This window comes from Nyctereutes procyonoides, unplaced genomic scaffold (assembly GCF_905146905.1).
Source record: "Nyctereutes procyonoides isolate TBG_1078 unplaced genomic scaffold, NYPRO_anot_genome, whole genome shotgun sequence".
In the NCBI taxonomy this organism is placed as follows: Eukaryota; Metazoa; Chordata; class Mammalia; order Carnivora; family Canidae; genus Nyctereutes; species Nyctereutes procyonoides.
The window spans coordinates 20,912,799-20,938,393 of NW_026575132.1; the positions used below are offsets into that span (position 1 = coordinate 20,912,799).

The 25,595-nt window shown below is 37.1% G+C and overlaps 1 protein-coding gene across 1 annotated transcript in view; it reads left to right on the forward strand.

Annotated features, from left to right (window-relative positions):
• The window catches only part of SPAG16 (sperm associated antigen 16), a 925,123-nt gene that overhangs the window by 64,840 nt on the left and 834,688 nt on the right, over nucleotides 1-25,595 (forward strand). The gene's annotated exons all lie outside the window — the stretch shown is intronic.

Here is a 25,595-nt window from a genome sequence, read left to right on the forward strand (position 1 = left end):
GTATTTTACTGGAAGAGGAATTTAGAGGTTATATATTCCAAGATCCTTGGTTTATAGGTAAAATTGAGGTCCTCAAATGTTGCTAATATGAGGGATATATGCTTATTGGTGGTAGAGACAACTCAGTTAATCAGTCTGTCACCTACTGCAACCTAATCCCAGGCATCTGTGCTCACCTACTCAGTTTTCTGCTTACTCTATCCAAAAGTGGTAACTCCCACATCATCCCTTATTTCTTTTCTCATAGTATAACTTTAAACTTTTCTTAGTTTTCCTTAAAACTAGAATGTAAAGAATTATGTCCCATTTAAGACTTGCCTTATATCTGAGTACCTTTACTTTGCAATCAGGCTGATAATTAAAAACTTCTGTAATGATAAAAGAAAAATGGTATTAAAATGCCTGGTGAGAGATTTTAAAAACCATATAAGAAAGAAAGGAAGAAAGAAAAAAGAAAAGAAAAGAAAAAAGAAAGAAAAGAGAAATAAAGAAAAGCACATAAATCTGTAAGGGGTTTAATTTCTTTTTATGAAAATTGCATGAAATTGTAGCTGAGGTAATAAATTTTCTTACAGAGTACATAGTTGTTGACTTTGAGTTCTAAAATATCTGACATTTATTTATAAACAAAAATACTTAGAATTATAATATTGTTAGCAGTAGTAATTTTATATAAGAACAATAGATTTTTATGAATTAAAATAGTGTAATAATCCTTTTATTTAGCTAATCCTATAAATAAAGTTTTTTCCTCAAAGGTGTGCACTGGAATCCAGTATTATATATAATATTGAGTAAACTACAGACTAAACAATTTTAGGTTATGCTTAGACTCTGGTAATCACTTTGTAATATTCAGATTAGTATTTTACTGTTTCAGATTAGTATTTTACTGATATTTGGGGTAGATATTTTCTCATCAGCCTGCCTTTAACTTCTCTATGCCAGCAACCTCCCATCAGGATGGATCTTCCCTTTTTGCCACCATAAAGCTTTCCCTCTTCTCTACCTGCTTTTGAGTCTTCACCAAATGCAAGCAATGGTGGTGGATGACACTCTTGCTGTCAATAAGTAGTTTGTGTTCTCATTGGGAACTGAGGTTATTAGTTGAGGGAGCATATAAAGCACCTCAAATAAAGAAAAAAAATCAGAATTAAGGATTTTCAGTTTGATGCTGTGATTGTTAGGAACATTTTCATTGTCTAGTGGCATAGGTATTCTCGTTAACGTAGTAAGTCATACTGAGGAATGATTTGTTGATTAATTCACTAAGTGCCTATGGCGTATAAGACTCCACATTAGTAATGGAAGGTTGGCTTTTTGTGTGGCAAAAAGCTACTAAAATATAGGACAAATTAGATATTTATGCATAGTATATTCTTTTTCAGTGCATTAAAATGTTTATCATAATACTTGCAACATGATAGAAAAATTGGGGCCTACGAAAGTGCTGAAGTCCAGAACAAAGTGAATTCCTCCCCCTTTCACCAAATAATCATTTTTACTAATATTTCTCTTTTAATTGTTTTCCCTACAAGTTTGTACCCTTTGACCAATATCTCCCCAATGTCCCCACCCTCCAGCTTCTGGTAGCCACCATTCTACTCTTCATGTCTATGAGTTTTTGCTTTTTTAGATTCACATATATAAATGATTTCATACAGTATTTGTTTTTCTCTGACTTGTTTCATTCAGCATAATATTCTCAAGGCCTGTGTTGTCACAAAGGGCAGAATGTCCTTCTCATAGCTGAATTTTAATCCATTGTGTGTGTATGTATATGCATATATATAGCTAATCTAGTGTGTGTGTGTGTGTACACATCACATCTTGTTCATTCATCCATTGACAGATTCTTTTTTTTTAATTTTTTTTATTTATTTACGATAGTCACAGAGAGACAGAGAGAGAGAGAGAGAGAGAGAGGCAGAGACACAGGCAGAGGGAGAAGCAGGCTCCATGCACCGGGAGCCCGACGTGGGATTCGATCCTGGGTCTCCAGGATCGCGCCCTGGGCCAAAGGCAGGCGCTAAACCGCTGCGCCACCCAGGGATCCCCCATTGACAGATTCTTAAGTTGTTTCTATATCTTGGCTATTATGAATAATGCTGTGATTAACAGGGAGTACAGATATCTTTTGGAGATCATCTTTTCATTTACTTTTGATATATATTCAGAAATAGAATTTCTAGAGCATATAGTAGTGCTATTTTTATTTTTTTTTTTTGAGGAATTCTCATACTATTTTCCATAGTGGTTGTCTCATAGTCTTCTTGATGAGAGCCATTGCAACAGGTGTGAGATGATATTGCACATTGGTTTTGATCTCCTTTTTCCTGATGATTAATGATGTTAAGAATCTCTTCATGTACCTGTTGACTATTTATTTGTATGTGTTCTTTGGAAAAATATGTATTTCATTCCTTTTCCCATATTTTAATTGGATTTTTTTGGTTACTAAGCTGTGTGAGTAATTATATAGTTAGATACTTATCCCTTATCAGATATGCGGCTTGCAAATATTTCCTTCCATTCCATAGATTGCCTTTTCATTTTGTTGATTGTTACTGGTGTTGTGCAGAGGCTTTTTTTGGACTGGATGTAGTATCACTTGATTTTTGCTTTTGTTTCTTGTGCTTTTGCTGTCATATCCAAAAAATCAGTAACAAGACCAATGTCAAGAAGTTTTCTTATATTTTCTCTAGGAGTTTTATGGTTTCAGGTCTGATGTTTAATTGGTGTTGAGTTGGCTTTTGTGAATGGTGTAAGATGGGTGTACAATTTCATTTTTCTGTATATGGTTATCTAGTTTTTTTTAAAGAGTTTATTTATTCATAGAGACACACACAGAGAGAGGCAGAGACACAGGCAGAGACACAGGCAGAGGGAGAAGCAGGCCCCCTACAGGAAGCCTGACATGGGACTTGATCCCAGGTCTCCAGGATCACACCCCAGGCTGCAGGTGGCCCTAAACCACTGCGCCATCAGGGCTGCCCTGGTTATCTAGTTTTCTTAAAACTATTTATTGTCCTTTCCCCATTGAATATTCTTGGCTCCCTTGTCAAATGCTAGTTGTGTATATGGGAGTTTCTTTCTGCATTCTCTACTCCATTCTTTTGGTCTATGTCTGTTTTTATATCATTACTATATTATTTTAATTACTGTTGCTTTGTAGTATAGTTTGAAATAAGTGTGGTACTTCCTCCAGATTTGTTCTCTTTTCTTGGAATTGCCTTGGCTCTTTGGGATGTTTTTCAGCTTCATACAAATTTTAGGATTTTCTATTTCTGTGAAAACTGCTTTTGGAACTTGGATAGAGGTTACATTGAATCTATAGATGGCTTTGAGCAGAACGGACATTTTGATAATATTAATTATATTCAATACATAGGCACAGACTATCTGTTTGTGTCTTCTTCAGTTTCTTTCATGAGTGTCTTACAGCTTTCTTTTTACAGATCTTTCACTTCTTTGGTTAAACTTATTTAAATATTTAAATAATACTTTAATATTTAAAGTATTTTAGTATTTGATGCTATTGTGAATGGGATTACATTCTTTATTTCTTTTTTCAGTTATTTTAATGTTTGTTTGTAGAAACACACCAATTTTTAAAAAGATTTTATTTATTCATGAGGGACACAGGCAGAGACATAGGAAGAGGGAGAAGCAGGCTCCCTGTGGGACTCCATCACAGGACCCTGGGATCACAACCTGAGCCAAAGGGTAGACGTTTGACTACTGAGACACTCAGGTGCCCCCAAACATACCAATTTTTATATTTTTATTTATTTTCTGAAACTTTACTGAACTTGTTGATTATCTTCAACAGTTTCTTGGTTGATTATTTAGTATTTTTATATATGAGATCATATCATCTGCAAAGAAGGTAATTTTATTTTCCTTTTTTATTTGAATGCTTTTCATTTCCCATTTATTTTTTGCCCATGGGACAATGCCATCTTTTCAATATGAAAAAAGGAGCAAGTACGACATAAAAACAGAAAGTTGAATAGGATGATACCAAGGGCAAGAAGGAAAAGGCAAAAGCAAAAGGAAAAGAAGCAATGTTGCCAAAAGACAGAGAGTCTCCTGTCCCCTCTCCTTTGAGAAATGACATAAATATTTAGATAGTGGTACACACTTTCCATATATATATATAGCAGGGTTGGTATTTTGAGGGGGGTAAGAAAAGTTCAGGATGGGGAAGGCCTTTCTAGAGGCTGGTCTCTTCCTACTCTTGTCCAGTCTTCTTTGATCAGTGAAGGAAAGAATCTATTTGGATGCTTTTTATATCTTTATCTTGCTTGATTGTTCTAGCTAGGACTGTTGAATAAGAGTGGTACAAATGGGCACCTTTGCCTTCTTCCTTATCTCAGAAGAAAAGCTTTCAAGCTTTCACAGTTTAGTATGATGTTAGATGTTGGTTTCTTCCACATGGCCTTTACTGTGTTGAGGTATATCCCTTTTCTACTCAGTTTATTAATGTTTTTTTTTTTATGAAAGGATGTGGAGCCTAGATGCTTTTCTTGCATCTTTTAAGATGATCGTATAATTTTTCTAATCTTTCATTCTATTAATATGGTATCACATTTGTTGATCATATTGTTGAACTGTCTTTGTATCCTGGGGATAAATCCCACTTGATCATGGTATATGATTCTTTAAGTGTATTGTTGAATTCAGTTTGCTAGTATTTTATTTGAGATATTTGCATCTTTCTTCATCAAGGATATTGGTGTCTAGTTTTTGAAGTATTCTGTCCTAGTTTTGGTAGAAGGGTAATGTCTGGCTTCATAAGGTAAGTTTAGAAGTATACCATCCTCTTCAGTTTTTTTTTTTAATAAATTAATTTTTATTGGTGTTCAATTTACCAACATACAGAATAACACCCAGTGCTCATCCCGTCAAGTGTCCCCCTCCGTGCCCGTCACCCATTCACCCCCACCCCCCGCCCTCCTCCCCTTCCACCACCCCTAGTTCATTTCCCAGAGTTAGAAGTCTTTATGTTCTGTCTCTCATCCTCTTCAGTTTTTTGGAAGAGTTTGAGAAGGATTGGCATTAAGTTTTCTTTAAATGTTTGATAGAATTCATCATTGAAACCATCTGGTCCTGACCTTTTCTGTTAGGAGGTTTTTGATTACTGATTCAAAAATCCCCATTTGTTATTTGTTCAGATTTTCCATTTCCATATGATTCGGTCTTGGTAGGTTGTATATTTATTGGGATTTATCCATTTCTTCTAGGTTATCCAATTTTTTGGCGTGTAATTATGCATTGCAGTCTCTTATGATCCTGTGTATTTCTGTGCTCAGTTTAATATCACCTCTTTCATTTCTTATTTTTTTTTTTTGAGTTTTTGCCTTAGTTGAGCTAAGGGTTTGCCAATTTTATCTTTTCAAAAAAACCCACTGTTAATTTTCATCTTTTTTGTTGTTTTTATGGTCTGTATTTCATTTATTTTTTTTTCTTTGATCCTACTATTTTCTTCCTTCTGCTAATTTTGGGCTTAATTTTTCCTCTTTCTTCTAGTTCTTTGAGGTATAAAGTTAGCTTGATAATTTGAAATCATTCTTTTTTCTTAATAAATGTATTTGCCACTATAAACTGCTTTTACAGCATCCCATAGATTTTTGTGTGTTGTTTCCATTTTCATTGTTTTGGAAGAATTTTTTTTTATTTCACTTTTTTAAAAGATTTTTTTGGGGGGAGAGAGCACACACACATGAATTGGGTCATATAGAAAGGGTGAAGCAGACTCCCCAGAGAGAGAGCCTGACCTGGGGCTTGATTCCAGGACCCTGGGATCATGATCTGAGCTGAAGTCAGATGCTTAACTGACTGAGTCACCCAGGTGCTTCTGTTTCACTTTTGATTTCTTCTTCAACCCATTGGGTTGTTCAGGAGTGCATTTAGTCTGTTTTTGGCTCAGGTCATGATCCCAGAGTCCTGGGATCAAGCCCCACATCTGACTCCCTGGTTAGTGGGGAGTCTGCTTCTGCCATTGCCCCTCCCCTCCACTCGTGCACTCTCTCTGGCTTGCTTTCTCACTCTCTCTCTCTCAAATAAATAAATAAATAAAATCTTTAATAAAAAATATGATTCAAGTCTGATGTTTTCTTGTTGATTTTCTGTCTGGATGATCTATCCATTGAAGAAAGTGAAATATTGAAGCCTCTTATTGTGGTCTACTTATCCCTTCAAATCTGTTGATTTTTGCTTAATATGTTTTAGTGCTTTGATGCTGTATGTATACATATTTGCAATTGTTCTATCTTCTTGATGAACTGATCTTTTTAGCACTGTATAATGGCCATCTCTGTCTCTTGATACTATTTTTTGCTTAAATTCTATTTTGTTGGGCAGCCCCGGTGGCGCAGTTTGGCCCCGCCTGCAGCCTGAGGTGTGGTCCTGGAGACCCAGGATCGAGTCCCACATCGGGCTCTCTGCATGGTGCCTGCTTCTCCCTGTGTCTCCCTGCCTGTGTCTCTGCCTCTTTCTTTCTGTGTGTATGAATAAATAAATAGAATCTTTAAAAAAATTCTATTTTGTCTGATATCATTATATCCTTGCTTTCTTTTGGGTTCCACTTACGTATAATATCTTTTTCCATCCCTTTACTCTGAGCCTATGGGTATCCTTAAAGGTGAGGTGAGCCTTTGGGTCTTGTTTCTTTATCCATTGACTCACTATATATCTTTTGATTGAAGAATTCAGTCAATTTACATTTGGAGTAATTATTGATATATAAGGACTTACTAATGTCTCCCAACTAATTGCTTTTTGGCTATTTTTTAGTTTTATTGTTCCGTTTTCCTTTCTTGCTGGCTACCTTTGTGAATTGGTGATTTTCTATGATTGCATTCTCTGATTCCTTTATCTTTATCTCTTGTGAATCTACTGTAAGTTTTTGCTTTGTGGTTACCATGAGGCTTACATAAAAATGCAATAGGTATAATAGTCTATTTTATGTTGATAGTGACTTAACTTTGATTACAGAAAAAACCTTTACCCTTTTACCTCCCACCCCTTTATATTTTAATGACACAGTTTACATCTTTTTATATTGTGTGTTTGTTAAGAAATTATAGTAGCTATAGTTATTTTTAATGCTCTTTTCCTTTCACTTTTATAATACAGTTAACTGGTTACCGTATCATCATATTATAGAATTAGAGTTTTCTAAATCTGACTTATATTTGTCTTTAGCAGTGTGTTATGTATTTTGACAAGTTTTTATGTTCCTAATTAGTGTCTTTTTATTTCTGCTTGAAGAACTCCTTTCAGGATTTATTAGCCACATTTAGTGGTGATGAACTCCCTTAGCTTTTATTTGTTTGCTAAAGTATTCTCATTTCTGAAAGGTAGCTGGATAGAATGTTTTTGGCTGGCAGTTTGTTTTTTGCAGAACTTTTACTGTATGATTCCACTTTCAATTGTTCTATAAGATTTCTGCTAAGAAATCCGCTTATAGCCTAGAGAGGTGCCTTTGTAGTTGTAATATTATTTCCTTTTGCTACTTTTAGGATTCTTTGTCTTTGATTTTTGACAGTTTCATTATAATGTATCTTAGAGAAGACTATTTTGAATTGAAATAATGAGGTAATCTATTAGCTTCATGAACTTGAATGGGCATGTTTCTCCCCAGGTTTGGAAAGTTCTTAGCTGTTATTTCTTTAAATAAACTTTCTGGCCCCTTCTCCCACTCTTTTTCTGGAACTCCAATAATACTAATATTGGTTCTTTTAATGGCATTCCGTAGGTCATGTGTACTTTCTTCACTCCTGTTCATTCATTTCTCTTTGTTCTTCTCTTACTGGGCTATTTAAATATTCCTATCTTTTAACTCATCTATTCTTTCTTCTATTTGGTGTATTCTGATGTTGATGTTCTCTATTGAATTTTTCATTTCATTCATTGAATTCTTCACTCCAGGATTTCTGTTTGGTACTTTTCTGTTTCTTACTGTGTTAAATTTCATTTCTGTTTATGTGTTCATTCTAACGTTTGTTGAATTTTCTCTGTTTCTCGAGCTCATTGAATTTCCTCAGCATAGCTATTTTGTATTCTTTATTGGGAAAATTGCAGATCTCAGTATCTTTGGATTTGTTTACTGGAAGAGTCTAGTGCTCTTTTGGTGATGTCATGTTTTCTTGATTCTTTGTGTTCCTTGAAGTTTTGCATTACTGTTTTCACATTTGAAATAGCAGTCACTTCCTTCAGTCTTCACTAGTTGCATTCAGGCTGCAGATGCGTTTTAGTGTATTTCAAAGAAGTAAGCCTTTGGAATACAATCATAAAATCAACTTTATTTATGTAAACTGCAGTTCTTTAAACTACTTAGTGGAGGTGATTCCTCCCTTCTCTCTGGGTGAAAATTTAGTGCAGTCTTCATTGACATTCTTAATTTTATGTTGACTTTAGATTGCAAAATATAGCCTCACATCAGTAATTAAAGTTATGTAGCTTTGTGTAATATCAAAGCTCCACATATTATATGAATTAAGTCTCTCATTTTCCATCTGGGACCTTCTTTGGTCTAGATACTTTCAGAGCAGGAGAGGCGGTGGTAGTAGTGGTATGTGGTCCTTTCTATTTCTTTTCCCTTTCTTCCAATTTGTTAATTGGTATGGTTGAAATTGGAAGAGGGAGGGACTGTAGAGGAATAGAAAAGTTATCATTTGACTCAGGCCACCCTATGATGGTTTAGGGTTCTTTGTATCTGGAAGATATGGAAATCTGTTGCTCTCCTGGGCACTATCATGAGTTCTTCCAACTCCTCTAAGAAACTTCCTTTCCTGGCCCAGTGCTTACCTTTAGGCCAGCTTCCATATCTATACCCCTAGTGGTACACTTTATAGTTTCTTTCTACTTGGGTCTCTTTTCCCTGCCAGGCTACCCTTACATATTTTTAAAAACCAATTTTAGGACGACATTTCTACTAGTGTCACATTATGGTCCTTGGGTTTCATTCCTATGTTATCCATTGTTATGAGGGGCTTGCATTATTTCCCCTTAGTAAGCCCTTTACCTTGCTGTTGTGGACTGCACATTTGGCATGGATTTGTTGTGCTTTCCAGCTGCAAAGAACAAACATTCAGCTCCCAACAGGCCCTGCTAGTAGCCCTTGCACAGGGTTTGCAACTATGATATTCTTGCCCTTTGCCCCTCTTGGAGGAGGGGTAGGACACACATGAAGGATTTCTCTAAAGAAATCTTTCTCACTCTCCATCCTCTTAACCCTCCTCTATTTTTAAAGTGTGTAAAAGGTTGAAAAGAGTCAACTATTTTTAGTTAAATCTTTTAAAATTTTTGCAGATGGCCTAATACTTCCATTGGACTATAGAAAATATTGTATCTTGGTGCTTTAGTGAAACTTTTAATTTAATATTCTAATCATTCTTTTCTGTATATCTTTTAGGTATTTTAATTATTTAAAAGTTGTCAAATTTCAGCTGAACATAGCTTGATGAAGCTTTTATTTATTTGTGTCTGTTTTTCCTGTCTCATATAACACAGAGAACCTTATAGTTTTAAGACTGGTGTTCTTCTTTAGCTCTCAGATTTTTTTCTGTTCTTTACTTTCTTTTCTTTTTTTCTTTCTTTCTCTCTTTCTTCTTTCTTTCTTTCTTCTTTCTCTTTTTCTTCTTTTTTAACATATTGAATCCATAGTTTCTTTTGGCTTTTTATGAAATTCCTAATAGATAAATTTAGACTTATAGTCAATATTTCATAAACCTTAACTTTTTTGCCATATTTTCCATCTATTTGTATATTTTGCATTCTGATACATCTTCTTTTTTAAAAATTTTATTTATTTATTTGAGAGGAGAGAGCGAGAGAGAGAGAGTGCACACAGGGGGAAGGACAGGGACTGAGGGAGATGTGGACTCCCTGCCCAATGCAGGGCTGGATCCCAGGACCCTGTGATCATGACCTGAGCTGAAGGCAGACACTTAACCAACTGAACCACACAGGTGCCCCTCATACTGATATATCTTCTAAACTTTACCTTCTCAACTGCTTAGGAATTGGTTTATCTGATTTATTACCATCAATCCACTGAATTTGTTATTTTGAGAATTCTGTTCTCCACTTCCAGGATTATTTCCTGATCTTAGGGGAAAGGCTCCTGTGTTTCCCCATTGAGTATGATATTTGCTGTGGGCTTTTCATAGATGGCTTTTAAGATACTGAGGAATGTTCCCTGTATCCCTACACTCTGAAGAGTTTTGATCAGGAATGGATGCTGTATTTTGTCAAATGCTTTCTCTGCATCTATTGAGAGGATCATATGGTTCTTGTTTTTTCTCTTGTTGATATGATCTATCATGTTGATTGATTTACGAGTGTTGAACCAGCCTTGCATCCTGGGGATAAATCCCACTTGGTCATGGTGAACAATCTTCTTAATGTATTGTTGTATCCTATTGGCTAGTATCTTGTTGAGAATTTTAATATCATGAACATGACAGGGATGTCCACTCTCACCACTGCTATTCAACATAGTACTAGAAACCCTAGCCTCAGCAATCAGACAGCAAAAAGAAGTAAAGGGCATTCAAATTGGCAAAGAAGTCAAACTCTGCCTCTGTAGATGACGTGATGGTATATGTAGAAAGCCCAAAAGACCTCACCCCAAGATTGCTAGAACTCATACAGCAATTTGACAGTGTGGCAGGATACAAAATCAATGCCCAGAAATCAGTGGCATTTCTATACACTAACAATGAAACTGAAGAAAGAGAAATAAAGAAGTCAGTCCCATTTACAATTGCACCCCAAATCACCTAAGATACCTAGGAATAAACCTAACCAAAGAGGTAAAGGATCTATACTCTAAAAACTACAGAACACTTCTGAAAGAAATTGAGGAAGACACAAAGAGATGGAAAAATATTCCATTCTCATGGATTGGAAGAATAACTATTATGAAAATGTCAATGCTACCCAGGGCAATTTACATGTTCAATGCCATCCCTATCAAAATACCATGGACTTTCTTCAGAGAGTTAGAACAAATCATCTTAAGATTTGTTTGGAATCAGAGAAGATGCCGAATAGCCAGGGGGAGTATTGAAAAAGAAAACCAGAGCCGGGGCATCACAATGCCAGATTTCACGTTGTACTACAAAGCTATGAACATCAAGACAGTGTGGTACTGGCACAAAAACAGATACATAGATCAATGGAACAGAATAGAGAGCCCAGAAATGGGTCCTCAACTCTATGGTCAACTAATATTTGACAAAGCAGGAAAGACGATCCACTGGAAAAAGGACAGTCTCTCCAATAAATGGTGTTGGGAAAACTGGACAGCCTTGTGCAGAAGAATGAAACTAGACCATCCTCTTACACTGGACACAAAGATAAACTTAAAATGGATGAAAGATGTAAATGTGAGACCAAAATCCATCAAAATCCTAGAGAAGAATACAGGCAAGACCCTTTTTGAATTTGGCCACAGCAACTTCTTGCAAGATACATATAGGAAAGCAAGGGAAACAAAAGCAAAAATGAATTATTGGGACTTAACCAAGATCAAAAGCTTCTGCACAGCAAAAGAAACAGTCAACAAAACTAAAAGACAACCTACAGAATGGGAGAAGATATTTGCAAATGACCTATCAGATAAAGGGCTAGTTTCCAAGATCTATAAAGAACTTATGAAACTCAACAGCAGAGAAACAAACTATCCAATCATGAAATGGGCAAAAGACATGAACAGAAATTTCACCAAAGAAGACATAGACATGGCCAACAAGCACATGAGAAAATGCTCCACATCACTTGCCATCAGGGAAATACAAATCAAAACCACAATGAGGTACCACCTCACACCAGTGAGAATGGGGAAAATTAACAAGACAGGAAACAGCAAATGTTGGAGAGGATGTGGAGAAAGGGGAAGACTCTTGCTGGTGGGAATGTGAACTGGTGCAGCCACTCTGGAAAACTGTGTGGAGGTTCCTCAAAGAGTTAAAAATAGACCTGACCTATGACCCAGCAATTGCACTGCTGGGGATTTACCCCAAAGATACAGATGCAGTGAAACACCGGGACAACTGCACCCTGATGTTTCTAGCAGCAATGTCCACAGTAGCCAAACTGTGAAAGGAGCCTCGGTGTCCATCTAAAGATGAATGAATAAAGAGGATGTGGTCTATGTATACAATGGAATATTCCTCAGCCATTAGAAATGACAAATACCCACCATTTGCTTTGACGTGGATGGAACTGGAGGGTATTATGCTGAGTGAAGTAAGTCAATTGGAGAAGGACAAACACTATATTGTCTCAGGGAATATAAAAAATAGTGAAAGGGAATAAAGGGAAAGGAGAGAAAATGAGTGGGAAATATCAGAGAGGGTGACTGAACATGAGAGACTCCTAACTCTGGGAAACGAACAAGGGGTAGTGGAAGGGAGGTGGGCGGGGGGTTGGGGTGTCAGGGTAACGGGCACTGAGGGGGGCACTGGGTGTTATGCTATACGTTGGCAAATTGAACTCCAATAAAAATATACCAAAAAATAAAAGGGATGTGATGAATTTGTATACTCTATATAATTAAAATATTTTCTTGTGGCACTGATTTCTGTCATTCCCACAGGATTGTTTTGCTTGTGGTTTACTCTCTTGGTAGAGTTCAGAAAGTCTAGGGATTCCACTTCACCCTTACTACCATAGTAATATTTACTTTGTAAATCAGGGAGCCAATGAATAGATTTTACTAATTGACTAATACGTTTAGTCCAGATATACAATTAGAAACCAGGTATACAATTAGAAACCAGTTCATAAGCCTACTGGTATTTCTGTGAAACAAACTTGGTTCAAAACACCATTTATCAGGAGGCTCTCATTAGCCCCTAGTTTAACTGTTGGATGTGTTTTTGTGTCCCCAGGAAAGGGCATCCATTCAAAGCTAATGTCTATCTCTAAAAGGTCTGAGGTAAAAGACTTTCCCTTGTAAATGACTGCTGTAAATGAAGGCTTAAAGGAAGATTTATAGTCAGATTTTGGTTTTCTTGAATGAATCCTGTATGATATAATGAAAACATTTTTTTTCAGTGAAAACGAATCTCTAATCACTGTATAATGCAAGAGGGGAGGGAGGGGCAAAATGGGTGAAGAAGAATGGGAGATACAGGCTTCCAGTTACATAATGAATAAGTCATAGGAATAAGAGGTAAAGTATAGGGAATATAATCAATGGTATTAATGTTGTATGGTGACAGATAATAGCTACACTTGTGGAGAGTATAGTATAACGAATTTCTTGAATCACTACATTGTGTATATTGTGTGCCAAATACACTCAAATAAAAAAATAAAAAAAAATTAAAATTTAAGATTTTAAAAGTCAAAATGGAGGGGCACCTGGGTGGTTGAGTCCAATAAGTATCTGACTATTGATTTCAGCTCAGGTCATTATCTCGGGATCCTAGGATTGCACCCTGCATCAGTCTCCCCCACTCAACAGGGAGTCTATTCAAGGATTCTCTCTCTCTCTCTCTCTCTCTCTCTCTCTCCTGCTCTCTCTTCAATAAATAAATCTTAAAAAACTCAAAATGTAAGAGGTCCCATATAATAAGTCTACTACCAGATGACTGTTTCTTCATGGTAAAGCACCATAACAAGGTTCTATGTTGAATTCTGCTCTTGGCAAGCTGGACATTCAGCATCGAGAGGTAGCTGGATCAACTTCGCTTAGGGGAAGTCCCTGTTACTAAGCTTATGTATAGTTTCCATTCTTGATATGATAGCTTCTTGGTCCAAAGCAGCTGAGAGTCCAAGGAAAAAGGACAACATTCATAGGATAAGGCATATTTTCCACATGATTATTGAAAATCTCATCCGTAGTGGATGTCTTTTAATGAGTATACCCATTGTACACAAATTCTCGCATACTTTACCATTTTTAAGAGGTCCAACCACTAACCATTTCTCTAGATCTTATATCAGATTTTCCAATCTAATTCTTTCTACAAATCCCTAACCAATAAACCAAACTGATAGCCACTATTGATAAATAAATATAGATTCATTCCCCCATAGCCCATTTCTCCTTCCAGCTAATGACTGGATGACCAGATATACTGTCCAAATTTCTGTTCATAGGAAGGTTTCCCATTCACCTTTGTCTTTCAGAATCTCCCTTGGCAGAACTATATTCAATGACTGTCCACTGGTACAGTCACTGAATATAGCATGCTGTGTAAGCCCATCTAGAAACCAGGCTAATTTTTTTCTTTCTCTGTTATCTGATCATGATGAAGGCCATCGATACTGTAGGATATGTGGCATTAAAGTACGAATAGAAGTTTGGAATTCTAAGATCCTTCCTCATGCATTTTACTTGTGCTTTTCTGCTTTTCTTTTCAAGCACAATTTCAATTAGAATTATTCCTTTTTAAGATGAATTGCTTCTTGCGTGCCCAGAATCATGGCTTTAAGGACAGGTAACACTCCTGGTTCATAAACAACACATGTTAACTGCTACATATACATCTTTTAGCTAATACCCTCTCCCAGTTTGCAATATTATTTTAGGTTATCTTGGCCAGAGAAAGAAGCAATACCAGAGGATTTTACTTAGCATCTCCCACTATAGTACCTCTTATCCCACAGGTCAAGAACTAATGTGAAAGTTCATCAAACTACCAAATATGTCCTTTTCACTTACTTACTTGGAGACCTAGGAAATGACCACCATTTGGGTTCATGAGTCCTGTCTCCCTGTGACCCAGACCTAGGCCAATACTCTATTATCTGGTCACCATATTCCTCAACTCTACTGATGAGGGGTATCATAACATTGAAGTCCCTGAGTATCAATACCGTGCTAGAACCTATGTCAGTAGTCTCAACATGTTGGCATATTTCTTCTTCTCTGGTGTATAGTTACCTGAGTAAATCATTATACACTTGCCATGGTGTTGCAGGTTACTTCTTCCTGGAGACCTGGCCACTTCTTTAGTCAGTAGTTTCAGTATCTGAAAAACTGGCTAAAGTCTGGAAACCAGGTAAGATATTGTGAGTTTTATGGAGTGACTGCCCTTAGCATCCTAATAATTCATCCTTGATGTCATTTGTTACAGATTGGGAATTAGCCTTGTTGGTTTCCCATCCTCCTGGCTTTTGAGAATATTGTTGTATTAACTATCACCCTAGGTCTCTGTGGATTAGGCTCTCCTGACAGTTACTCTGCACCTTTCCATCATTGTGCCTACTGTGCTTTTGACCTCTGAGTGCTCCCACCTGGCTTCTCTCTTATCAGGCTCCTATCATCCCCATTCCTTTTAAGAAGCTTCATTCTCTAATAATATGTACCATTATTCTAGAGGAGAGCCACAACTGAACTTCTCAGTGATGTAGCTGCCGCTCCTACAGTTACAATCCTTAATGCTTTTGTAGTTGGTGTATCTTCTGGTCATTCTGTGGCTATCTCATGGGCTTTTTAGCCTTGCGTGGTATAATCACTCTCACATGCTCACTTTTTTATTTTGATCCTTCTTGTATTCTTTGTCATACATGATACTTTTGGCATGTCTACTTCATTTAGTTGGGCCATCATTTTTTTCAAAGTTTGCAAGAGCTATCCTAGCGTCATATTAACATGGGGGTCCTTGCCAGGATACTAATCCATAGGAAAATGATTTAATATTAATAAACTTTCCCTTGTCCATCTTTATGTTCTACCTCCCTGTTTTAAAAGCCTCAGGATTCAGACCTACATGTATTTTCCTGACACTCATAGGTTCATATTGGCTAGTTCCTGCAGTTCCTTTGGGTTTAGTTCTTTTTTTCTTTTAACAGAGGCAATACTTCCCTGGCTAGGTTTTATTGTGACTTAAATGGATTTCAGTTAGTTAGCCAGGAAGAAAGCGGGGAATATATTGTAAGAGTAGAATGAGTTGTCTTGCAAGGCAGAGGATAAAATTGCCTTTGATCAAGGAAGGCATACTAACCTTTAACAGGGAGAAACAGGTTATTTTTGCAGGTCCAGAGAGTTCAGGGAAATCTGAAGACTCAGGATTTTCCAGTTTCAGATTTCTACAAAGTAATATCTACTATAAATGTTTTTCCTCATGATTTTCAATAAAATTATGCTTTTACTATCAAAATAAAACTTTAAAAAGATTATTTTATAAGTACCGTAGATGGCTCAAATTAAATTGGATTGTATCCTGAAACTCTTTTTGGAACTCAGAATAAATTAATATACCCCATAAAATCTTTGTTATAATTAGAGTTAGTTTTTTTAAATGACTTTCCTAACTTATAATCTATTTTCAATATAATTTCTTTGCTGATGATTTTCACATATTCATATTACCATATTGTAGCTTTATAGCAATAATTTAGCTATCTATGGGAATTTCTATTTTGAATTATTTACCATTACCTCAAAATTAACATGGCTTAATTTATAAATCTCATCTTATTTCCCAAATAGGCTAATTTCTTCATTTTTGAAATGACTTTCAATAGAGTCTGCATTCTACCAATTCATTCAGTTTAAAATTATGGCATCATCTTTGATTGTATCCTTCTGGTGTCTCCCAGTCTCTCATTAGTGCTGTTCTCACACTTCTTGGCAAGTTCTGAGTTTCTAAATGGGGATGGAGGTGGGGAGTGGAGAAGTAGGAGCTAAAATCTTATTGGAAAGGGCTAAGGAATTTACCTAGAAATTTCACTTGCAGAACAAATTTACTTGAGTTAAATGTTTATTTTGGTTGGGTTTGGGGGATCTGGTAGAGATTATGAGGGACATCCTTTAAAAACCACCCCAAACCACCAATTTCATTGCTTCTTTATCCTTTTAATTTTCCTTCCCACCCTTCTAAAACTGGTCTTCATGGACTACCTTAGAAGCTTTCTAGATTGTCTCCAATAGTCCCCTTTGTGTGGCATTAAATATATCTTTCTGAAACTTGCCACTATATACTGATCTTCTTTGGAAGATTGTATTTCTTTACTTCTCAAACTAGTTACATATGGGACTTTCTGATATACCATATGAATTACATTATATATTTCTATAACATTATAAAATCCCTTCTATAAAGTTAGTAAGAGATTATATTTGGAGCACCTGGCTGGCCCAGTGGAAGCAGGTGACTCTTGATCTTGGGGTTGAGTTTGAGCCCCACATTGGGCATAAAGATACTTAAAAATAAAATCTTTAAAAAATGAGATTATAACAAAAAAAATGAGATTATATTTTAAAGCTGATTCTTATGGTTTAAACTATTTTTCTTGAATTAAGGAAACAATTCGTGTCAATACTGGGAAAGCAGTTTTCTCCTGTCTTTAAGATAATTAGTGGGTTACTAAAATAGTCAATGGGTTAGTTTTTGTAATGATAACTATACATTATAACATAATTTCCTTATGTCTGTGAAATATATGTTACTTAAAGGAATTGAGAGCCATTGTGAAATTAATTGTACTTTGCAAACACATAAGTCACAGTTAAGAGAAAAAATTACTACTTTGTTGAGACTTTGAATGGCTTTTATACATGTGAAACTTTAAATGTGCCAACATATTTATTAAAGAGAAGTAGAATCAAACAATACCATATAGACTTTAATAGTTTTGAAAGGTATATTTATATGTAGAACTTATTTTTAATTGCAGAGGGGAAAAAAGAATAATGTGACATCCACTAAATTCATGATTCTCTGAAGAGTTAAATTTGAAGCATGCAATTATAATTTTTATATTTTATAATTTTTATATAAAAACCTACTTACCTTGTGTCTTGACCTATATACTCAGAGATCATGCAGGAAAAATTAAAAACAAAACAAAGTATTTCAAGAAAGTGGGGAGTAAATTAAAAAAGATAAGGGGCTGCTACCTGTTCCTTCCATCTTTTTACTGCCTTATTTAATGCTTATTCTCTTAGATTGGAGTACAAACATGCTTTTCTAGATGAAAAAAATCCTATCTAGGTTACTATGCTTCTACATGTAAAAAAATTTAGTCTTAATACCCCCTGTATGAAACCCTGTTTCAAAGTTTGTAAAGATATTATTAAAAAAAATAGGCATTTCTTTTCCAGATGAATAGGATATGTTGAAAATAATATATAAATATAATATGTACAATAAAATTTCATAATATTTTATAAGTTAAGTCTTCAATAATAATATATAAATAATATAATAAAATAATATATAAATATAATATGTACAATAAAATTTCATAATATTTTATAAGTTAAGTCTTCAAATGTTAAAGGTTAAAAAAACAAAATTCTGACTAATTTGGGAAATAGTCATATTATTTTCTTATTTAAAGAAACTTAAAAAATTTATTAAAGGAGTAATTTAAAAACCTATACTAATTTTTTTTATATTATTTACCCTGGCCATAGCTGGTTTAGCTTAAGAAAAATCTTTAGGTAAAGTTTAAATGTTCCATTAAAATAGTTTTCAATTACAATTGACATTTCATCACCTTATTTTTAATCATTTAGTTTTCTAAGTTTATTAATCAATAATACTTGTTACATAAGAATGGCTTTTTGAAAAAAAAAAAGAATGGCTTTTCGCAGTAGCTTATACTACCAATTTAATTATTAAAGTACTTTCTTACAAGCTGTGGATGAATTTTCATATTTTCCTACTTAACTTCTTTTACATATTCAGAAATTTTATACATATGTATATATATATCTTTTGTTAAAGGAGTAAAAATGATATTTTTTAGCTTTGATTTAGTACTTGCATAGCTATCCTCACATAAATTAACTATTGTAATCATTTTTCCTTCTGCACAGCATCTATTAACATACTGTAGCATGTACTTTGGCAAAAATGTTTTAGAGTGTGAATTATTTTGAAACTTAATCTGGGGATCCCTGGGTGGCTCAGCGGTTTGGCGCCTGCCTTTGGCCCAGGGCGCGATCCTGGAGACCCGGGATCGAATCCCACGTCGGGCTCCCCGTGCATGGAGCCCGCTTCTCCCTCTGCCTGTGTCTCTGCCTCTCTCTCTCTCTCTCTCTCTCTCTCTGTGACTATCATAAATAAATAAAAAATGAAAAAAAGAAACATTTAGAAACTTAATCTGTATCTGAAATTCAGGTCTACCACTAACACTTGTTTAAAACCTGGGGCAAATTCCTTAACTTCTATGTTTCTATCTCTGTTAACTGACGAATAATAAGTGCATCTGAGGATTTTTGTCATGATGCAATAAAATAATATGTATAATATATCTAGCACAGTACTATTACAGAATTGGTAGAAAAGATTATTTACCAAAGATAAATAATAATTGTTAATACTATTTTATTCTTGTATGTTAACTATGATATTGGTAACACTGAATAGAAGTCTGTCACAGACTTCCAAATTCATTTCTTTTAAGCATTTTTGTCATTTTGTTAGATAATGACTTGAATAATTTTGTGGTGGCTTTCTAAAATTATCAGTGTGATTTCCTTAATTCAGATTATATACAAACAAATATGAAAATTAGAGCATGATTATGGCCATTTCTTATGTTCTGTTGTGTGCATATTTTGTGTTATATATTTTAAAGTACTAGTATGGCCATAAAGATGATACAAAACTCTCAACTTCTTTATGGGCTAATCTGTATTTTGATTCACTTAATTAAAAAATGATTTTTTAAGCACTTTATTTATTTTTTTAAATTTTTATTTATTTATGATAGAGAGAGAGGCAGAGAGAGAAGCAGAGAGAGAAGCAGGCTCCATGCACCAGGAGCCCGACATGGGATTCGATCCTGGGTCTCCAAGATCGCGCCTTGGGCCAAAGGCAGGCACCAAACCACTGCGCCACCCAGGGATCCCTTAAAAAATGATCTTAAGTAGCGAGGGGCAAGACGGCGGAAGAGTAGGGTCCCCAAATCACCTGTCCCCACCAAATTACCTAGATAACCTTCAAATCATCCTGAAAATCTACGAATTCGGCCTGAGATTTAAAGAGAGACCAGCTGGAACACTACAGTGAGAAGAGTTCGCGCTTCTATCAAGGTAGGAAGACGGGGAAATAGAAGTAAAGAAACAAAAGGCCTCCGAGGGGGAGGGGCCCCGCGAGAAGCCGGGCTGAGGCCGGGGCGAGTGTCCCCAGGACAGGAGAGCCCCGTCCCGGAGAAGCAGGAGCTGCACCAACCTTCCCGGGCGGGCGGAAAGGGGCTCGCAGGGAGGTGGAGCAGGACCCAGGAGGGCGGGGATGCCCTCGGGCTCCCCGGGACACTAACAGACACCTGTGCGCCCAGGAGAGTGTTCTGAGCTCCCTAAGGGCTGCAGCGCGCACGGCGGGACCCGGAGCAGCTCGGAGGGGCTCGGGCGCGGCTCCGCGGGGCTCGGGCTGCAGCTCCACGGAGAGGCGGTTGCGCGGCGGGAGCGCGAATCCAACAGCGCAGGCCGGTAGCACAGGGCCCCGGGACACAGCCCAGGATCCAGCCTCCCCCCGGGTCAGGCAGAGGCCGGGAGGGCCCAGGACAGCAAGGACGCTCCTGCTCCGAGCTGAGCAGATCAGCGGCCCCACCCCGGAGCCTCCAGGCCCTGCAGACGGAGAGCTCCGGAGCTACTGCAGGAGCTGAATCCAGGGCTGCAGAGCTGGCCCCGCCAATGCGGTTGTTCTTCCTGGGGCCTCACGGGGTAAACAACCCCCACTGAGCCCTGCAGCAGGCAGGGGCAGAGCAGCTCCCCCAAGTGCTAACACCTGAAAATCAGCACAGCAGGCCCCTCCCCCAGAAGACCAGCTAGAGGGACAAGTTCCAGGGGAAGTCAAGGGACTTAAAGTCTACAGAATCAGAAGATACATCCCCGTGTTTTTTTTTCTTTTTGTTTTCTGTTTGCTTCCCCCACTCTTTTCTTCCTTTCTTTCTTTTTCTTTCTCTTTTTTCTTTTTTTCTTCCTTTTTTCTTTTTCTCTTTTCTTTCCTTCTTTCTCTCCTCTCTTTTTCTCCTTTTCCCAATTCAACTTGTTTTTGACCACTCTACACTGAGCAAAATGACTAGAAGGAAAACCTCACCTCAAAAGAAAGAATCAGAAACAGTCCTCTCTCCCACAGAGTTACAAAATCTGGATTACAATTCAGTGTCAGAAAGCCAATTCAGAAGCACTATTATACAGCTACTGGTGGCTCTAGAAAAAAGCATAAAGGATTCAAGAGACTTCATGACTGCAGAATTTAGATCCAATCAGGCAGAAATTAAAAATCAATTGAATGAGATGCAATCCAAACTAGAAGTCCTAATAACGAGGGTTAACGAGGTAGAAGAACAAGTGAGTGACATAGAAGACAAGTTAATGGCAAAGAGGGAAACTGAGGAAAAAAGAGACAGACAATTAAAAGACCATGAAGACAGATTAAGGGAAATAAACGACAGCCTGAGGAAGAAAAACCTACATTTAATTGGGGTTCCCTAGGGCACCGAAAGGGACAGAGGGCCAGAATATGTATTTGAACAAATCATAGCTGAAAACTTTTCCAATCTGGGAAGGGAAACAGGCATTCACATCCAGGAAATAGAGATATCCCCCCCTAAAATCAATAAAAACCGTTCAACACCTCAACATCTAATAGTTAAGCTTGCAAATTCCAAAGATAAAGAGAAGATCCTTAAAGCAGCAAGAGACAAGAAATCCCTGACTTTTATGGGGAGGAGTCTTAGGGTAACAGCAGATCTCTCCAAAGAGACCTGGCAGGCCAGAAAGGGCTGGCAGGATATATTCAGGGTCCTAAATGAGAAGAACATGCAACCAAGAATACTTTATCCAGCAAGGCTCTCATTCAAAATGGAAGGAGAGATAAAGAGCTTCCAAGACAGGCAGGAACTGAAAGAATATGTGACCTCCAAACCAGCTCTGCAAGAAATTTTAAGGGGGACTCTTAAAATTCCCCTTTAAGAAGAAGTTCAGTGGAACAATCCACAAAAACAAGGACTGAATAGATATCATGATGACACGAAACTCATATCTTTCAATAGTAACTCTGAACGTGAACGGGCTTAATGACCCCATCAAAAGGCGCAGGGTTTCAGACTAGATACAAAAGCAGGACCCATCTATTTGCTGTCTACAAGAGGCTCATTTTAGACAGAAGGACACCTACAGCCTGAAAATAAAAGGTTGGAGAACCATTTACCATTCGAATGGTCCTCAAAAGAAAGCAGGGGTAGCCATCCTTATATCAGATAAACTAAAATTTATCCCGAAGACTGTAGTGAGAGACGAAGAGGGACACTATCTCATACTTAAAGGATCTATCCAACAAGAGGACTTAACAATCCTCAATATATATACCCCGAATGTGGGAGTTGCCAAATATATAAACCAATTAATAACCAAAGTGAAGAAATACTTAGATAATAATACACTTCTACTTGATGACTTCAATCTAGCTCTTTCTATACTCAATAGGTCTTCTAAGCACAACATTTCCAAAGAAATGAGAGCTTTAAATCATACACTGGACCAGATGGATTTCACAGATATCTACAGAACTTTACATCCAAACTCAACTGAATACACATTCTTCTCAAGTGCACATGGAACTTTCTCCAGAATAGACCACATACTGGGTCACAAATCGGGTCTGAACCGATACCAAAAGATTGGGATCGTCCCCTGCATATTCTCAAACCATAATGCCTTGAAATTAGAACTAAATCACAACAAGAAGTTTGGAAGGACCTCAAACACGTGGAGGTTAAGGACCATCCTGCTAAAAGATGAAAGGGTCAACCAGGAAATTAAGGAAGAATTAAAAAGATTCATGGAAACTAATGAGAATGAAGATACGACCGTTCAAAATCTTTGGGATGCAGCAAAAGCAGTCCTGAGGGGGAAATACTTTGCAATACAAGCATCCATGCAAAAACTGGAAAGAACTCACATGCAAAAGCTAACCTTACACATAAAGGAGCTAGAGAAAAAACAGCAGATAGATCCTACACCCAGCAGAAGAAGAGAGTTAATTAAGATTTGAGCAGAACTCAATGAAATCGAGACCAGAAGAACTGTGGAACAGATAAACAGAACCAGGAGTTGGTTCTTTGAACGAATTAATAAGATAGATAAACGATTAGCCAGCCTTATTAAAAAGAAGAGAGAGAAGACTCAAATTAATAAAATCATGAATGAGAAAGGAGAGGTCACTACCAACACCAAGGAAATACAAACGATTTTAAAAACATATTATGAACAGCTATACGCCAATAAATTAGGCAATCTGGAAGAAATGGACACATTTCTGGAAAGCCACAAACTACCAAATCTGGAACAGGAAGAAATAGAAAACCTGAACAGGCCAATAACCAGGGAGGAAATTGAAGCAGTCATCAAAAACCTCCCAAGACACTAAAGTCCAGGGCCAGATGGCTTCCCAGGGGAATTCTATCAAACGTTTAAAGAAGAAACCATACCTATTCTACTAACGCTGTTTGGAAAGATAGAAAGAGATGGAGTACTTCCAAATTCGTTCTATGAGGCCAAAATCACCTTAATTCCAAAACCAGACGAAGACCCCACCAAAAAGAAGAATTACAGACCAATTTCCCTGATGAACATGGATGCAAAAATTCTCAACAAGATACTAGCCAATAGGATCCAACAATACGTTAAGAAAATTATTCACCGTGACCAAGTAGGATTTATCCAGGACACAAGGCTGGTTCAACACTCGTAAAACAATCAATGTGATTCATCATATCGGCAAGAGAAAAACCAAGAACCATGTGATCCTCTCATTAGATGCAGAGAAAGCATTTGACAAAATACAGGATCCATTCCTGATCAAAATTCTTCAGAGTGTAGGGATAGAGGGAACATTCCTTGACATCTTAAGCCGTATACGAAAAGCCCACAGCAAATATCATTCTCAATGGGGAAGCACTGGGAGCCTTTCCTCTAAGATCAGGAATAAGCCAGGGATGTCCACTCTCACCACTGCTATTCAACATACTACTGGAAGTCCTAGCCTCAGCAATCAGACAACAAAAAGACATTAAAGGCATTCAAATTGGCAAAGAAGAAGTCAAACTCTCCCTCTTCGCCGATGACATGATACTCTACATAGAAAACCCAAAAGCCTCTACCCCAAGATTGCTAGAACTCATACAGCAATTTGGTAGCATGGCAGGATACAAAATCAATGCCCAGAAATCAATGGCATTTTATACACTAACAATGAGACTGAAGAAAGAGAAATTAAGGAGCCAGTCCCATTTACAATTGCACCCAAAAGCATAAGATACCTAGGAATAGACCTAACCTAAGAGGTAAAGGATCTATACCCTAAAAAGTATAGAACACTTCTGAAAGAAATTGAGGAAGACACAAAGAGATGGAAAAATATTCCATGCTCATGGATTGGCAGAATTAATATTGTGAAAATGTCAATGTTACCCAGGGCAATGTACACGTTTAATGCAATCCCTATCAAAATACCATGGACTTTCTTCAGAGAGTTAGAACACATTTTTTAAGATTTGTGTGGAATCAGAAATGACCCCGAATAGCCAGGGGAATTTTGAAAAAGAAAACCTTATCTGGGGGCATCACAATGCCAGATTTCAGGTTGTACTACAAAGCTGTGATCATCAAGACAGTGTGGTACTGGCACAAAAACAGACACATAGATCAATGGAACAGAATAGAGAACCCAGAAGTGGACCCTGAACTTTATGGTCAACTAATATTTGATAAAGCAGGAAAGACTATCCACTGGAAAAAAGACAGTCTCTTCAATAAATGGTGCTGGGAAAATTGGACATCCACATGCAGAAGAATGAAACTAGACCACTCTCTTTCACCATACACAAAGATAAACTCAAAATGGATGAAAGATCTAAATGTGAGACCAAAATCAATCAAAATCCTAGAGGAGAACACAGGCAACACCCTTTTTGAACTCAGCCACAGTAACTTGTTGCAAGATACATCCACGAAGGCAAAAGAAACAAAAGCAAAAATGAATTATTGGGACTTAACTAAGATCAAAAGCTTCTGCACAGCAAAAGAAACAGTCAACAAAACTAAAAGACAACCTACAGAATGGGAGAAGATATTTGCAAATGACGTATCAGATAAAGGGCTAGTTTCCAAGATCTATAAAGAACTTACTAAACTCAACACCAAAGAAACAAACAATCCAATCATGAAATGGGCAAAAGACATGAGGAGAAATCTCACAGAGGAAGACATAGACATGGCCAACATGCACATGAGAAAATGCTCTGCATCACTTGCCATCAGGGAAATACAAATCAAAACCGCAATGAGATACCACCTCACCCCAATGAGAATGGGGAAAATTAACAAGGCAGGAAACAACAAATGTTGGAGAGGATGTGGAGAAAAGGGAACCCTCTTACACTGTTGGTGGGAATGTGAACTGGTGCAGCCACTCTGGAAAACTGTGTGGAAGTTCCTCAAAGAGTTAAAAAATAGACCTGCCCTACGACCCAGCAATTGCACTGCTGGGGATTTACCCCAAAGATGCAGATGCAATGAAACGCCGGGACACCTGCACCCTGATGTTTCTAGCAGCAATGTCCACAATAGCCAAACTGTGAAAGGAGCCTTGGTGTCCATCGAAAGATGA